The following is a 17,040-nucleotide window of genomic DNA, read 5'->3' as shown; positions in this document are numbered from 1 at the left end:
GAAGATCACCTTGTCCTCACCATTAACTCTCCAGTATCATCTACTGTGCTGTCATTCTCTCACATGGCCTTTGGTCATTGATTCAGACAGGTCAGCATCACTGACTGTAAGCCTCTTCTATATACTCCTGGGTCAATCTTGAACACCCAAGAATTCTGTTAACCCCCTGCCAGTCCGGGACATGAGAATCTGCAAAGCTGACTGACACTGTATCGGCTAAAACTTGTCATCCTACCATCCTGGTGGAGACCGGCAACCTCCTTCAGCCTCTACCCCGGAATCCATCTGGGGCTTGTGTGCCTCACCTGGCTTAGCCCAGGAAGCATAAGATAAAGTTTCCTTTTACAGGAACTCATCAAGGTCTAACTAAACTCTATTGCTTCCTCTTAAAATTTATTCCTCTCATCAGAGAAATCATTCTTAGAGTAAGAGTGGGAGCAGAAAAGACAGAGTATCCTTGCCTAATCATTCAGTTTTCTCTCAAATTTAGTATATGTCTACAGTACTTTCTGCTTCCCAAAGATCCTAATGTTTATGACTCCAAAGCCAAGAAAAGCCCATCTTATTTTTGTTATCTACATTCTCCCTGTCATGTTCCTTCTCTGAGGCAATGAACAGAGAAAGGTAAGGATATCTAGATACAGCTCTACTCCAATAGGGAGAGGAGAAAGGACATAAGGAGAAATGGTAAAATAGACAAAGATCGCTTAATATTTCATTTTTAATTTTTTAATTATAATTTATATGTGTACACAGAAGATGTGTATATTTATGGGGTTCATGAGATGTTTTGATACGGACATGTGATGCGTGATAATCACAGCATGTAAAGTGGGGTATCCATCCCCTCAAGCATTTATCCTTTGTGTAACAAACAATACATTTATACTCTTTGGTTGTTTTTAAATGTACTATAGTCTCTAGTGACTATAATCACCCTGTTTTGCTATCAAATACTAAGATCACTTAGTATTTCAAAATTTTTATTCTGCCAAATTTATTCAGTTATATTATTTATTGTTCACTATTCTATGTATATTATTTACTTTTATACTAAAGTAGTTTTCAACATTTTCTGCCCAAGGCCCTTAAAACAGATCTTGATTTTGACAGTCAAGGCCAGAATTTGTAGTGATTATATTAAAAATCAGCAATTATTTTTCTTGATCTAATAAAGATTGTATTAATAAAATCAGCTCATATGTTATTACAGAAGGCATACTGTACAATATATTTCTATGTGTTATAAATGAGTTCATTTATTTATTCATTTGATAAATATTTTGTACACAGAATTCTTTATTACAAGGAAAGTTCTATGACTGGCCCTGAGGCAATAAAGAGAACAAAAAACAGGAAATGCAAAGTCATAGACATCAGAGATTAGAAATGGAGGTAAAACAAGGATTAAAACAACAAATAATATGTAACTGTTGACCTAGCCTCCTTGGGGTTTAGTAATAATAATATGTAACTGTTGACCTACAGTCATTCAGGCTCCAGAATAATAATATGTAACTATTGATCTAGTGTATAGGGAATGTTCAGTTGGAGCACTATTGTCATTCAGAGGAGGAAGATATTACATCAGTCTTAAGGCAAGATCTATTTAAAGAGGTAAACTTTGGATCTTGAAAAACAATGGAAAAAATATGGATATATTAGAGGGTAGGAGAATTTTAGGGGAATATCCTCATGATAGTCCCTTAATATAGTAGATATAGTAGATATTCCTAAACTATATACATAGTACAGTCCTCATGTATATTTCTATTTTGTAACTCTTTTTATAGTCATAACATGCATAAATACATATATTTTTCTTTTAACTTAAAGTATGCCTCTTTCTCATTAGCTTGTAGATGCAGAGAAGGGAAGGATTGGATCAACTTCATTTACCACTGCATCCCCAACAGACAGTGCATAGTAGGCGCTCAGTAAATATCTGTGAACAAAAGAGTGAGGGCATGCATGAATGCCAAACAGACAAAATTTCAGATCAAACAAACATAAATGATAGAGAGAAAGTAGTGATGCTGAAGCTATGTGCATAAAGGTGTTAGTAGTAGGAAGAATAAAAAAGAATTTTGGAGCCACATCATGGCATACAATGAAAAGTTGCAGCCTCTGTATTTCATTCCATAGGCCTTAAGAAGCCACTGATGCTTTGAGAAATGGCATGAGTAGAGGTGTTTGAGAGCTGTGTATGTTAGAAAGATCACCTTGGTTAGAAAGATCACCTTGGCTGCACATAAGACCTTAATGGAATGAGAGCAAGCTGAATGGTGGATGTAGGAGAGCGTTATATTTCCAGGCTTGGGGAGTGGAGTGGTGAGGCAGGTGGGAGGAGGACCCAAAAGACTTCAGAGGGAGAAATTACAGGAACTAGTAACTTATAGAAATTACAGGAACTAGTAACTTATAGAATGGAGGAAGAGTTAGAGATTATTCCAAGGGTTTAGTTTGGCTAACGAGATGGTGGTAGGACCATGCAAATAAATAGGAAACACAGAATCAGAAAATCATCCCTATCATCCTCCTTTCCCAACAAGCCCAATGCCCTTGGTCTGTTGAATAAAATCCAGACAAGTATCATCTTGCATAGAAACTCAGGATACCTTAAACCAGATCTATGTATCCTGATCCCAACCCAGGGATAAGACTCTTTACTACTGCACTTCCATCCATCTTAAGCCTTACCATTCCAAGTATGACTTTTCCTAAAGTAATAGAAAGTATCTTTGTGTATAGGAAAAGCATAATTTTTCCTCTTAGCTTTTTTCTTATTTTGACATACTTTCAAATATACATGAGTTTCAAGAATAAAAAAAGTCTCATATACCATTCACCTAGATTCTCCCAATGTTAATATTTGCTTTCTCCTTGTCTCTTCTCCTTCTCTTCCCTCCTCCCACATAATTAAATCTATTTTTTTCTGAAATGCTTGAGAATAACTCATAGACATGGTGCTCCCTTACCCTGAAGGAATTCAGCTTGTAGTAGTTAAAGACAATGATAAATGGTACTTACTAATATAATTATATGGCCTTTCCTAAGCTAGTGTCTTTGTTTTCCTTACTCTCCCAGACAATTGTGTCTTTGGAACAAAGAGACAAGAAGACTATGCTAAGACAATACTAGAAGTAAGGATTATAAATAGACAGGAAAGCCTTTCTTTCCACCTTTTGGGTTAGATGTCCCATTCGGCATCTCTGCACAGCTTGGTTGAATACTCTTTGGTAGCCCTTATAACATTAGCAACTTTTGTTAATGGAATAATTCTGCATTTACCACAGAGCCTGACACACAGTTTGCAATCAACCAACAATACACACCTATTGAAAGAATGAAGCCAAGTCCTACTCTGCTCTTAACCTTTGAGACACTAAGGGAACTACATGATTGCTTAAGACCAGATAATACTAGCTAAAGCTTGAACCATAAATCCTAACCCAGCATTCTCCCTTTAGCAAAATGACTTAGTCACAACATGGGGCTTTTCCGACTAAAATAAATCCTCCAAAGTCTTTGAGTGAAAATAGACAAAGAAGCAAACTTATTTCTACTTTTCCTCTAGATAAGTAGTTCACCACTATCATGGTACATCAGAATATCCTGGGATGCTTTTTAAAACACAGATACCTGATATCTGAACCCTGCCACCGGAGATTCTAGAGTTTCTAATTGAATTGTCTTGTTGCGGAGTCTATATCATCCTTTTTTCTGTTGTCATTGCATTGTGCTTTGTTTTGTATTATCAGTTCGTCTTTCAGAATGGTTCTGTGGTGCTGCCACCACTATCTCTCAGCTTTGCTAAATTATTCCATGGTAACAAACAACCTCCAAAACTCTCAGGCTTGCAACAATAGAGGTTTATTTCTCTCCCATAGTATCTGTCCACATGGGTTATATGTGGCTCCTTTCACATTCTCTTCACTGCAGGACTCAGACTCAGACCGACAGAACGTCCCTCTCTGGGACGTCGCTGGTCTCAGGGAAGAGCTACTACATGTTGCCTTATGTGAATGTCCTTTGCACACAATGAAACCTCAATATTAACATTTTTAAAATATCATCATTGCTAGGTATTCAGTCAACTATCAGAAATACTATTACCAGAGGTAGTCATACAAAAGAACTACAGAAGTGGATCTCAAAACACAGATTTTCCTTCCACTGTGCCATCTCAAGGTGATCCATTTTTCTCTTTTCACATCACCATGTCTGTGTGGATATGACAGACTGCATCCCATAGAAAAACTACACACACAAAACAAATCTTCAAAATCCTGGCTCTTTTTTCAACTTCTAATGTTTCAAAATATTTCAAAACTACAAAGAGAAGCCCAATATTTATTTAGCAATGATATTTCATCTGCTTCTCTCACTCTGCTTCATACTAAAATTAAAAGCTGATTGCCAAGGTATTATGGCAATAATACCTTGTCCAGGTGTTATGGAGATTGGAAACATAAATAAGGTTAAAGTCTAAGAAAGACAGCATGGCTGAAAGAGAAGGCCAGAGAGAAAAACACAAAATCATGAGGGTGGGAGGCAGGAATATCAGCCCTAAAAAAATTCTTCAGGAAAAGAGATAATTCAAACTTGTAGACATACTTCTTAAATACAGCCAAATTCAAACACGACCCACTTGGAGGTTTTGGCAGTGTTTTTTCTTTCTCTGAGAAAAATGTCTAGATTATCAGAATCTTAATTATCAGAACTATCTAAACATAAGAAGGCAGGGAGACCACAAAAGGCTCTGTTTGATTTTTAATGTCACCAATGACAGCTGGGCGGACCCTAATAGCAATGAATTGTTGACCCCATATATGACACCACTGTCTGGGAACTCATTTCCCCAAATCTGGCCATAATAAACGATTAACAATTATGATGTTAAAAGGCAGTTAATCAATATGCAATACAGACTACAAACATGAACTCCCTTCTGAAGGTCTCCCATTCATGCCACAGTACGGCAAAGCTAAAAGAAAGTTTAAAGATTACCTTGTCCAATCCTTTCATTATATATCTGAGATGTCTCAGATGCGGGGAATAGATGTAATCTTCCCAGCAGGCAGCAGCATACCAGTGGCGGGGCTAGATTTAGAACCCAGACCCCCACTTCTTTTATACTCATTAGGTTTCAGTTAATGCATTGAAACAAACTGAGAAGGGTCAGGAGGTGAGACATGAAGACAATTATGTTAGCTGTATCATGGACTAAAACTTTGTGTGATGAGCACTCAAACTGGCTTAGTAACACTTCTTTGAAATGAACTTAGCCCCTAAAACTGCAGACTTTCCTTGTAGTGGGTGAAAGATGCTCCACTGAAGTAGAGAGAGCAGGTCAGAAAGCTTCCCTTTGCAGACAGACAGATCCCAAAGGAAACCCAGAGTAAGGTAAGCCATTCCTGCTGGGTTCCTTCTTCCAAACCCACCAATAAAATATGGTCAGTCCTCTTCTGGCTGAAGTGGAGATGCAGAGGTATAAAAAAGTTGGGGCAAGAGGCCAGGGACATCATTCTAAAGAAGATCCTTTCATAGAAAACATGAGACCAGGAGAAAGAACTCTCCCTAACATTTCAATTCCCTAACATTTTCATAATTTATAGAAAATTAACATTTTTTAATTATAGAGCTCAGTCTTCAACCCAGGATCTTCCAAGGGGTTATATCATAAGGAGTTATAAGCCAACCCCTTATAACAGAAGATCAGCAATCTACCAAATCATTCCTGCCTCCCTTTTCATGAAGTCACTCCTTCAGTATTAACCATTATACCTCGTGGTATCCTTCTGGTAAACTGAATATTTTTCCCCCAGAATGGGTCAGACAGCCCTACAGTATGCCAGATAGATATAAGTTAAATTAACTCCAAGGCCATGCTGTACCTAATACTAGAAATTTATATTTTATTCTACCAAATTATGCCCTGCCACTTTGTCCAAAAAAGCTCATCAGAGGTTCTGTAATGAGATCAAATGACAACCTAAATGGTGCTCCAGCTCTCAAATATTGGAAATGTAGAGATGTTGCAGATGTAAGCCAACATGTCCAGCCTAGAAGGATTCTTGATCCCTTCACTTCTATAACCTGGGCTGTCATACTATAATAAATATCTTTCTGATAGGGTCTCAGATTTGTATAAGTCCAATTCCAAATCTCTCATGAGCTCCCTTTTTTAAAGAATCCAAAGAATTAATAGGGCTAAAAATATTATTTTGGCACTTACTTCATGACCAGAAAATTAGAAAGCATAAAGTCTCAGTCTCCAAATCACTTAACCCAAGTAAAATGTTATTCTGGTACTTAATTGCCCCAGGGAATAGCAGAAACTCAGAAGTATCTGAAGTTGAGAGCATTGCGGATACTCATGACTAGAATGCTGGTCAGTCTATTTAAGCTATTAAGAGTCTATAGACTTGAGCTGAAACTTATTTAGGAGAAATCTGCCATCAAGTATTAATGGTGTATTTGCCATACCTGATGGGGGAAAATGTCTCACTAATCTACTTTCCTTTTTTTTTTTTTTTTTTTTTTTTGAGGCGGAGTCTCACTCTGTCACCCAGGCTGGAGTGCAGTGGCTTTATCTCGGCTCACTGCAAGCTCCGCATCTTGGGTTCAAGCAATTCTCCCGCCTCAGCCTCCCTCCCGAGTAGCTGGGACTACAGGAACATGCCACCACGCCCAGCTAATTTTTTTGTATTTTTAGTGGAGATGGGGTTTCACTGTGTTAGCCAGGATGATCTCTATCTCCTGACCTCATGATCTGCCCACTTTGGCCTAATCTACTTTCTTAAAGGGCTGCATTTATGAAACTCCTGCCTTTCACAAAAGCAAGGACATACCCATCTGTGGAAGCCCCTGTTAATTCAAAACCTCTTAACACTCTTGATCATGTTGAGCTCAACATTCCTGGCACCCAGGACAATGTCAGTACCTCAGCCTTCACATTATCTTTGTGAGCAAGCATGTTCATTTCTGAGATGGTGCTGTTCCTTCTTGCAATGAAATTCCTTGGGTCATAAAAAAAAATCTGCCTTCTAGACTTCTCCTTATCCAAACATTTGTTTCTGTTAAAGTCACTCAGTATATTCTGGAAATAAGGCTGCTATTGATGCTTTGGAAATGTTTGTTCCAGGGTCCTGGTGAGGATCACTTCTTCTTCCATGAGCTCCTCAAGACATTGTCTTTGTTCCTTTTAAATGATCCTGGTCTTGAATAGAAGTTCTTTCTGCTACATGCTATTTTGCCGCAGTTAACTATGCCTTCAATGTTTCTTTTTCCTCTGTTCTGCTAAGTCTCACAGGAACACTTAACTGGGTTTCTAACTATTCAATCTGCTTCTTTGGCATCTTTCCTTCTCTAACAAATAAGAGTTCTACTATTTGCTGTAATTAAATGCCTTTCTTCTTTTCCTTCTCTGCTTTTTTGGTCAAGATATTTATTTGTCCAGTATTATACTCTTAATTTTATCTTATAGGCTGTTTCCCACAATGTGACATGTAAAATAAATAATTTCTTGGTGTGCCAAAAGCCTCTCCCATTTCAATAAGTCTTGTCCATTATTATTTATTGAGTTGAAGCATGCAATCCAGGAGATAATTTTCCATCAGACTACATCTAATGTAGGCTGGACTTAATCATCACTATTTTGCTTAGATTCCCTATGTGTTGTGGTAGAAAGAATCCTAAAATAGTCCCTAAGATATCCTACTCTAATCCCTGGGACTGTGAACAGGATAAGCTATCACACTGGGGATTATGCTACATTATATGGCAAAAGGAATTCTGAAGATCTAATTAAAATTATTCATCGGTTGACAGTGAGTTAATCAAAAGGAAGATTGTGCTATCATGTAATTAATCTAATCATTTAACTGTGAAGAGTTATCTCTGGATGGTAGCCTTAGAATCATAAATCCAAAATTAGATTAAATGTAAAAGCTGCTAGTTCACCTATAACATCTATGTCACTGTGAAGTCGATCCAGAAGTTCTTTTGCATATGTTCTGATGATTTCTCTTGTCTGTTCAGACTTTCTGGATCACTCACATGTCTCTCCCAGTCTTCAGGGGATTCTTTATACGGTCACCGCTTAGTGACTGCCAGCACCCTGGCACGTGAATTCCAGTCTAATTTCCAAGATCTTTCCTCTTTATTATATTTCATTGTACAACTGTCATATTTTCTGATCTAAGAACAACCAAAATATTCTAAGGCCCTCTTTTAGAGCAATTATACCAAGATGCATTACTTTTAATTTTATATCTGCTTATCATAGTCCTTAACATCAATTTTTCCTTTTATATCTGCCTTATTATTTTTCTAAGATGTCAACATTTCTTCTATGGTAATCTGTTTTTTGTTTCTGCTTTAACACTCTCTTCCTATACTTAATTTCCATTTTTCTATTGCTATTGTCCAGACAATAAGACTAATGCATACTAGTCAATATATTCTAGTTCTTTCTTGATTTTCTACATGATCCCTTTGTGGTAAATATTCGAGGCACAGGCAGCCTTTTGAGTTACCTGATTAACCTCTGGATTTTCAATAATTATCTCTAAGAAAATAGTTTATTCTTTTTTACGGTGAAGATCTCTCTTTATTTTGTTTGCTGATAAAATATACCACCATTCTGTAGACAAAATCATTTCATCTTGGGAAATTAAAGTCATAGTCAGATGCTTCAAAATGAACAAACTCTATGCCAACTTGACACCATGCAGTGGTATGTAACTATCAGGAACCAGCAGACAAGCTCGTATTTGTAAGAAGTTGGGACCTTCAGGTTCTTCCTTTGGTCTTTAGTGTAGCAAATGGAATTTAGAGCCACAAGTTTAAGGCCGCCTGCCTAGGCCTGACAATAACAGTTTAAAGCAAGAACTTAACACATTAGGGCTCTGCAGTACAAGTGGAACATAACTAGCTTTATTGTTTTGAAGTCCCAGTTGCAGATTTGACTCTTGGCTGAGGATCTCGGGAAAAGCAGACATTCTGCACCACCCATCAAGACCAAAAGGTTCTAATCTCTGTCTCAACCTTGCCTGAAATACTAAGGCAAGCCACATCTGAATGCTTTAAGGTCCACTTACAACAGCCCAAAATGAAGATCTAAATGGCCATCATATTCCTACGGTGTATGATTATTAAAATTCCACCTTGCTTATATAATAAAACTTACTTATTTGTAGACAAAGCCTCCAGAAGGACCAAGTACACAACTGTAAAACCAAAACCAGTCCCATGGTACAACACAGATCACTACAAACTAGTTAAGATCCCCCATGGATACCACAAGCCAAAGCTTTGGGTCCAACACCATGCTCCTGTGTTGCCAGAAGTCAGGGACCCCGAACAGAAGGACTGGCTGGAGCCATGGCACAGGAAACATAAATTATGAAGATTTCATGGACATTTATCACTTCCCTAATAATACTCTTATAATTTCTTATACCTGTCTTACTTTAATCTCTTAATCCTATTATCTTCATAAGCTGAGGATGTACGTCACCTCAGGACCCTGTGATGATTGTGTTAACTGTACAAATTGATTGTAAAACATGTGTATTTGAACAATATGAAATCAGTGCACCTTGAAAATGAACAGAATAACAGCAATTTTAGGGAACAAGAGAAGACAATCATAAGGTCTGACTGCCTAAGGGGTCGGGCAAAAAGAGCCATATTTTTCTGCTTGCAGAGGGCCTATAAACAGACGTGCAAGTAGGAGAGATATCGCTAAATTCTTTTCCTAGCAAGGAATATAATAGGAAAAGAATTGCATTCCTGGGAGGAGGTCTATAAATGGCTACTCTGGGAGGGTCTGTCCTATGCGGTTGAGATAAGGACTGAGATATGCCCTGGTCTCCTACAGTAACCTCAGACTTACTAGGATTGGGAAACCCCAGTCCTGGTAAATTTGATGTCAGACCGGTTCTCTGCTCTCGAACCCTGTTTTCTGTTAAGATGTTTATCAAGACAATAAGTGCACTGCTAAACATAGACCCTTCTCAGGAGTTTTTGATTTTCCCCTTTGCCTTGCAATCTTTGCTTTGTCATTTGCCTTGTGGTCTTTACTGGCCTCAGAAGCATGTGATCTTTGTTCTCCTTTTTGCCCTTTGAAGTATGTGATCTTTGTGACCTACTCCCTGTTCATACACTCCCTCTCCTTTTGAAATCCCTAATAAAAACTTGCTAGTTTTGCGGCTCAGGTGGACATCATGGACCTACCGATATGTGATATCACCCCCGGTGGCCCAGCTATAAAATTTCTCTCTTTGTACTCTTTATTTCTCAGATCAGCTGACACTTAGGGAAAATAGAAAGAACCTATGTTGAAATATTGGGGGCAGGTTCCCCCGATACTCCTGACCAACAAATCCTCTATCCTCTACCTTTTATTTTACCCTTAAATATTATTTCTTATCTGTGTTTAAGATTATTTGCTTTCACCAAATGACAGATATTGGTAGTCAATAACTAATACCTCACTCTTTTCTAATTATGGAGCCAACTGATAACTGGATTCAAGATTGGAGAAATGAAAATCAAATATCAGCTTCACTATGATAAAAGCCGTTAATAGTTATTAATATGATTTCCATATAGAGCCAATGGGCTTACTAACACTCTGAATTAAACTTAACTCCAAATCACTGTTTCCCTCATTGGGCATACAAAGTCAGCCTCCACTAAATTGGTGCATAATGGAGAAAATAGACTAGATGGTTCCTCTTTACAAACAGGAACATCCCAAAAAGAAGAATCAGAATGAACTGAGCAATTCACTAGTCAATTAAATTACTCTTTCTTCTCTGAAGGTGGTGGTAAACAAAGAGGCCAAGATGTTGCTGTAATGGGGGACCTTCTGCATAAAAACATACAGCCAAGGAGGAAAGAGGCTTACCACTGAACAGTTAGAACCTTGGCTCAATTTTGGGTGTTGCTAAAGAAATTAAGTCAATCATATAGATGGAACCATGCTAATTAATTATTAAATGCTACTCTTAATATAAAATCAAAGATATAAAGAATTAAGAAATTATCCAGTTTAATCATTAATTTATTGATTCATCCATTCATTCCTTTATTCTAGCAAAATTTATTGAAGGCCTACAATATATATGACATTGTTCAATCTCTTCTTTTGAAAATGAAGAAACCAAGGACTAGAGTGGTAAAGCAGTTTGACCAATATCACGCAACAAATTGGAAACAGAGCCTAGAGTGAAACCCATTCTTCCAGGCATCCTGGAATGAGCGGACATTAAAATATGTGGTGTGGGGCGGATCACATTTGAAATGCTGAACTCAGTTCTACCAACCTCCAAGAAGTTATTGACAATGACCATGACCTAAAAGGAAAAAACCAGAGTAGCAACAGAAAGTGTGGAAAACATATCATGTGAGAAGTTAAAGAAAGTATGCTGTGGTGGAAAAAATTTGTTCCCCAATGTCAGATGACCTGTTTTCAAGACACAGATTCACTCACGTGGACTTGCCACAACTTTGGTCAGGTCCCCCCATCTTCCCAAGCTTCCATTTCGTCCTCTGTAAAATGAGGGTGATAATAAAGTCACTGCTGTTCTCACAGGATTGTAGTGAGAATTATAGATGATGATGGGCCAGGATGATTTATGTAAAGCTGATGTGAAGTTAGACATTTATTATTGTTGTTGTTATTAATATTTTAAAAACAATAGAATTGAGAATATTGAGTCAAGAGACAATAAGATCAAGTTGAGCCATGGATATTTGAGGTACTATCTCTCAAAACAAAGGGAAAAAAAGATGAATAAAACATCTGTTTCTTTGGTACTTTTCTAAATTATTATTACAAACTCACAACTAAATAGTGCTGTGGTTATTGTGATCCTAACTATGCAGATGAGGAAAACGAGGTTTCAGAGAGGCTGTGAAATTTGCCCAAAGCAGCGTGGTGAGGAAGTAGAGGAGACAAGGCTTAGATGGACTGGAACTCCATCCTCTCTCCCTGCACCACAGTACCAATCAATATACCCTAAAACACAGCACAGCTGGGAGAGCAGATCAGAGAGGTGGAGAATGAACTGGGATCAAACTTGAGTTTTCCTGGCTGGCTGAAAGCATAGCTACTTTCCATCATCAAGGCAAAGAGCAGTGTGAGAAGCGTGTGAGCTCTAGAACAAAACTCCTTGGGTTTGCATCTGGGTTCTAGCAATTACTTGCTATATGGTTTTAGGCAAAATAATCTGTCTATGTCTCCCTTTTCTAATCTGAAAAATGGCAATGATAATAGATGATCTTTTCAGGCCATTATTATATGAGAACATGTGAGATAATGCAGGTAGGATGCTTGCAATTGCATGGTATAAATACAAGCATTATGCTGAACTCTTTGCCAGAGGAAATAGAATGCAGTCTTTTGTTCTCAGGTCCAAGATTGGGAGAGAGACTGGGTCAGGTAACATTCAGGTTCCCTTCAAACTTTTAGACCCTAACGACACTTTTCTTTCCCTCTACCCTATTTATTGCCAGCCAAAGGCCTCATGGAAGAGTCCTGTAGCCCAGCAAAGTACTTCACTCAACATTGATTTTGATCATAGCAAAAGGAATTTGGAAAATAACATCAAAGTGCTAGGTACAAAAATTGATTTTTAAAAATAGGTACACTAAAGCCACTTCAGAGAATTTGCTGGCATAGTTCAGATATTTAGGGATTTTTCTGCCTCTTCTTTTAAACTGATCAAACATTTATCACAGTGTCCTAAAAGGCCTAGATTCCGGGAAGTCCATACTGAGGCAATAAAAAAGGTTACAGCCAGACAGCATGCTGTCACATCTTGATGGCAGAGATCAAACTTCTCTCAGGGTATGAGGAGGGGACAAGTCTTAACAGGCAGTTTTAACTGTAGGATAAGAATAAGCAAGGTGGCATCATTTTCCAAGTCCCATTGATACTGGGTGAAAGTGACAGAAAAACCAAACTGTTTCCCTATCCCCCACATAACTCAATGTTAACATGGCTCTAATTGAATTAAGGATAAGTTCCTATTTGAGGTGATACATACTTTTGGTTTATTTTAACTAATTTTTTAAAAATAAAATTTAAAATAATTTTTAAAAATAATTGTAGCAATGGAGGGGTGGGGATGGCCACTCTTACAAAATATTGATGAGAATGTGAGATACATCCTTTTGGAAGGCAGTATGATAATATACATGCATCCACTCCCACAATGTATTTTGACCCTAAAATCCCATTCCTAAAAACGTTATTAAGCACGTAAGAAACATCAATGTGTATGATCAATGCAGCTTTCTATGTGACAGCCAAAAATCAATGGAAAAACAAAGGTTCAGAACTATAAAACCAGTGAAATAAATTATGACATATCAATTAAATGGAATACTATCTGGTTATCAGACTGAAGATTTAGGAAAAAAGTAATGACAGGAAATCATTATAAGCAATTGTCAAGTAAAATGAGCAGATTATTAGAGAGTGTGAGCTGTATAAGTGTAATTGTGTGCATTCATTTACATAGAAAAAATAAAACCTAGAAAGATGGATTACTAAAATGTACACAGTGGTTATTTGGAGATAGTGGGATTCGGATAATTTTTATGTTCTTTTTCATGCTTTCATGTATTATCCAAATTATTTCAAATAAATTTCAAAACAAATATCAATTCCCAACAAGAAATAAAATCAATAACCTATTTTAACAAAAGTTGATCTACTACTACTTTTTATAGGCTAAGAAGACAAATGGAGATTTGCAGAAGAAAATATCATATGGGTTATCCTGGTAGTCTCCAGAGAATTAACTGAGTCATCCACATTATTTAGCTCCATCTCCATCCTTCATGTGATAGGAAACAGAGTTTTGAAGTCGAGGTAATCATAAAAAGGCCCCAAATCACCTCTGCCACTTATTGACCATGTGATGTTAATTTTGCTGAGCTTTAATTTCCTCATTTGTAAAATAAAGATCGATAGTTCAAAGCTTTATTGTGAGAACTCACTGAGAAGATAATTTTGAAAGCAATTGAACATGGCCTGTTCATAATTGGACCTTAATACATGCAGGATGCATTACTATATCATTCACCTATTTAAAAAATGAGTTAAAAACATTAAATGAGATAAGGTCTGAAATGCAATTATGTGATAGAGGACACAGAAAGTGAGCACCCACTGAAGGTTGGCTCTCTCTTCTGCTTTTCTTTGTCTGCACCTGAACTTTATTCCCTTCTCAAGCCTCTGCTCTCACTTTCCTTTCAGGACATAAGGCAGCATCACCAAATGCTCTCCAGGAGAGTTGCTACCTCTGCCAAAGGCAAAAAGGAGATAGGGAAGCTGCCACAGCATCTGTTGGTTCCAGGAAGAAACAACCTTGCCTGTGGCCTGGGGATAGAAGGATGACACCTCATCTAGTTACTTTATGCATGGCAGTTCTGCACTAGCAAAAACTCAGAGGCCAACCCCCAGACTGGAGCCTGAAATGTTGCTACATAAAACCCAGTGTTTCCATGACTGAGCTTGCCAGCTGCAACAACAATATCAGCAGAAAGATCGCTTCTGATCAACTTCTCCTTCCAAATCTCATGTGAGTGCAAATGCTGGCAGAAACTCAATTTAACCAGAACCTTACTTGTAAGGGAGTCTGGGAAATGTAATTTTTAGATTACTAGTTTTACAAATATAAATGTATATGGAAGGAGGTTGGAATGGAGGTTGAGTGCTGATCTGCCATATCCACATCATATCTCCTTTAGACTCTGACACAAGAGGTGGCCTTTCCCTGAACCCTATGCTTTAGAAGATCCTGAATACCATAGATGCAATATGAGTAAATTTATAAAAACACATTTGTGCTCCTATCTCTTGGGAACCTATATTCAACAATGGCACAGCACAACCCATAAACCAAAGCATCAGCTCACAGACATTGTTCAGGCCTCAGAGAAGTGTTTCTCAAGGTCACTTACCATATATTCTTGAAAGGAAAGATGGCGAAGTCCAAATTCCATGTAAGTTTGTGAATGGAGCCACTTCAGACTTTGGGGGTGGACACAACTTTGCACAGAAGACCTGAATAGTGAAAATATTTGGGAAAGAGAAAAGATAAAATTACTACCTTGTGAATTTTTTCCTCTCATGAATAATTTTTTGGCATTATTAAAGCACCAGATTTCCAGGAATCTCAAACATCCATTTTTCTTGAATCTTTTTATATTACAGTTTGTGGTTTGGAAGGTACTCTACTATTCAGAATAATTGCACATATCAACTGAGAAACATTTCAATATTAAACCATGCACTTCACTCTTAAAATTGTATATTTTTAAGCTTAAGTATAACGTGTTTAGTATTATCTCAATTCTTTACATTGGCAAGTTGGTGATCATTGAATGGAAGAAATGTGAATATGTTATTTTTATAAATATATTTAATAAGATTTATACACATAAAATAATTATATTTGAATAATTTTACTTAAATTTTCATATTAATTCATTTTAATGATATTTCATATTTCTATTAAGCAATATTAAATACTATATAAGCCAGGTATGGTGGCTCATGCCTGTAATCCCAGCACTTTGGGTGGCCAAGGTGGGAGAATGGCTTGAGCTCAAGAGCTTGAGACCACCTGAGCAACATAGTGAGATGCTCATCTCTATAAAAAACTAAAATATTAGCTGGGTGAGGTGGCACATACATGTAGTCCCAGCTACTCGGGAGGCTGAGGTATGAGAATTGCTTGAGCCCAGGTGGTAGAGGCTACAGTGAGCCATGATCCCACCTCTGCACACCCAGCCTGTGCAAAAGAATGAGACTCTGTCTCAAAAATTAGAAATAAATACTTTGTAAGACAATTTTTGAAAATGAATGCAAAATAATTTTAATTTTGTTAATATTTACACTTTTAGAAATATAATTTACATTTTAGTTTGCATTTAGTTTAGTTTTTCTGAAAATATATTTAAATTGTATATACTTCAAATAGAACTATTTTATATTTTAATTTTTTAGAATATTACTGCCAGTAGAACACAAATAACATAAATATTTTATTACAAAAGCATCATTATTTTGCTGAAATAAATAGAATACACAGACATGAACAATAATTCTGTTAATTGCTGACATATTTTGCTTACTTCCTTTCTTTGTTCTACTCCTATTCCTTGGGGTCATAGAAAAGATACCTATCCTTCATTGTACGTGACAGGCCCTCAAATATTTCAAGAAAGTAACTGTGAACCCGTGAACCTTCTCTTCCCCAGGTCTATTTCAGATTAAGCATATACTCTGCATCCATTGTCCATTCAGTCACATCGCTATTATTTCAAGTGAAAATCCCTTTAAGAATACCTACTGTGTGTTGGACATCATGTCTAAGCACTAAGCACACAGAAATTAAAACAGATAAAGACGTCAAGTTACAGCAAAGAAAACCTTGAGCAATCTCTTTTGATATTTGATAGCTATTTGATAGTTATTCCTTTTAAATGCAGTGCCAAGAAGTGAGCAGCCTATCCAGTCATAAGAATGCACCTATTTCCCTTTTATTCATCCTTTTATTAAACAGCCATTAGCAACAACAATAAAATATTGCCTGCTCATGATGTGTCAGGAGACTTGGGGATTCTAAGATGGAAAAAACAGAATTATTATCCTTAAGGAGTTCAAGAGCAAATGACAGGGAGATAGACACAAATTCAACGTGTTAAATTCTATGACAGAGGCCAGTATAGGATGCTATGGGCATTTTCTGCCGACTCAAAAATAATTTTATTTTACTCCATTTCATCTTCAAACTACAACCTATGTAGCCACCTTGCTTATACTTATTGCCACCACTTCCTCACCTCACTGAAATTTTTAATTCACCGAAATCTAATGTCAAGCCCACTTCCCACTTACACTGCCCTAAGCAAGCTCAGCAAAAATCTAGACCTAAAGCCGATGGCGTTTTCATTCCTTACCTTACTTTACATGAACATCTGCCTCCTTCTTAAAGTAACTTTTTCCTTTGG

General features: G+C 37.1%; 1 long non-coding RNA gene across 1 annotated transcript; it reads left to right on the top strand.

The window, feature by feature from the left end:
* The first annotated feature begins 22 nt into the window (after positions 1-22).
* On the top strand, positions 23-15,194 carry LOC134731008 (uncharacterized). Its single transcript, XR_010113033.1, has 3 exons — positions 23-90; positions 13,750-13,891; positions 14,279-15,194. It is a non-coding gene; the product is annotated as an uncharacterized LOC134731008 (long non-coding RNA).
* Positions 15,195-17,040: the final 1,846 nt, after the last annotated feature.

The sequence above is a fragment of the Pan paniscus genome, chromosome 7, assembly GCF_029289425.2.
Source record: "Pan paniscus chromosome 7, NHGRI_mPanPan1-v2.0_pri, whole genome shotgun sequence".
In the NCBI taxonomy this organism is placed as follows: domain Eukaryota; kingdom Metazoa; phylum Chordata; class Mammalia; order Primates; family Hominidae; genus Pan; species Pan paniscus.
Note: the sequence above shows the minus strand (reverse complement) of the source record. Positions and strands in the feature narration are given on the sequence as shown.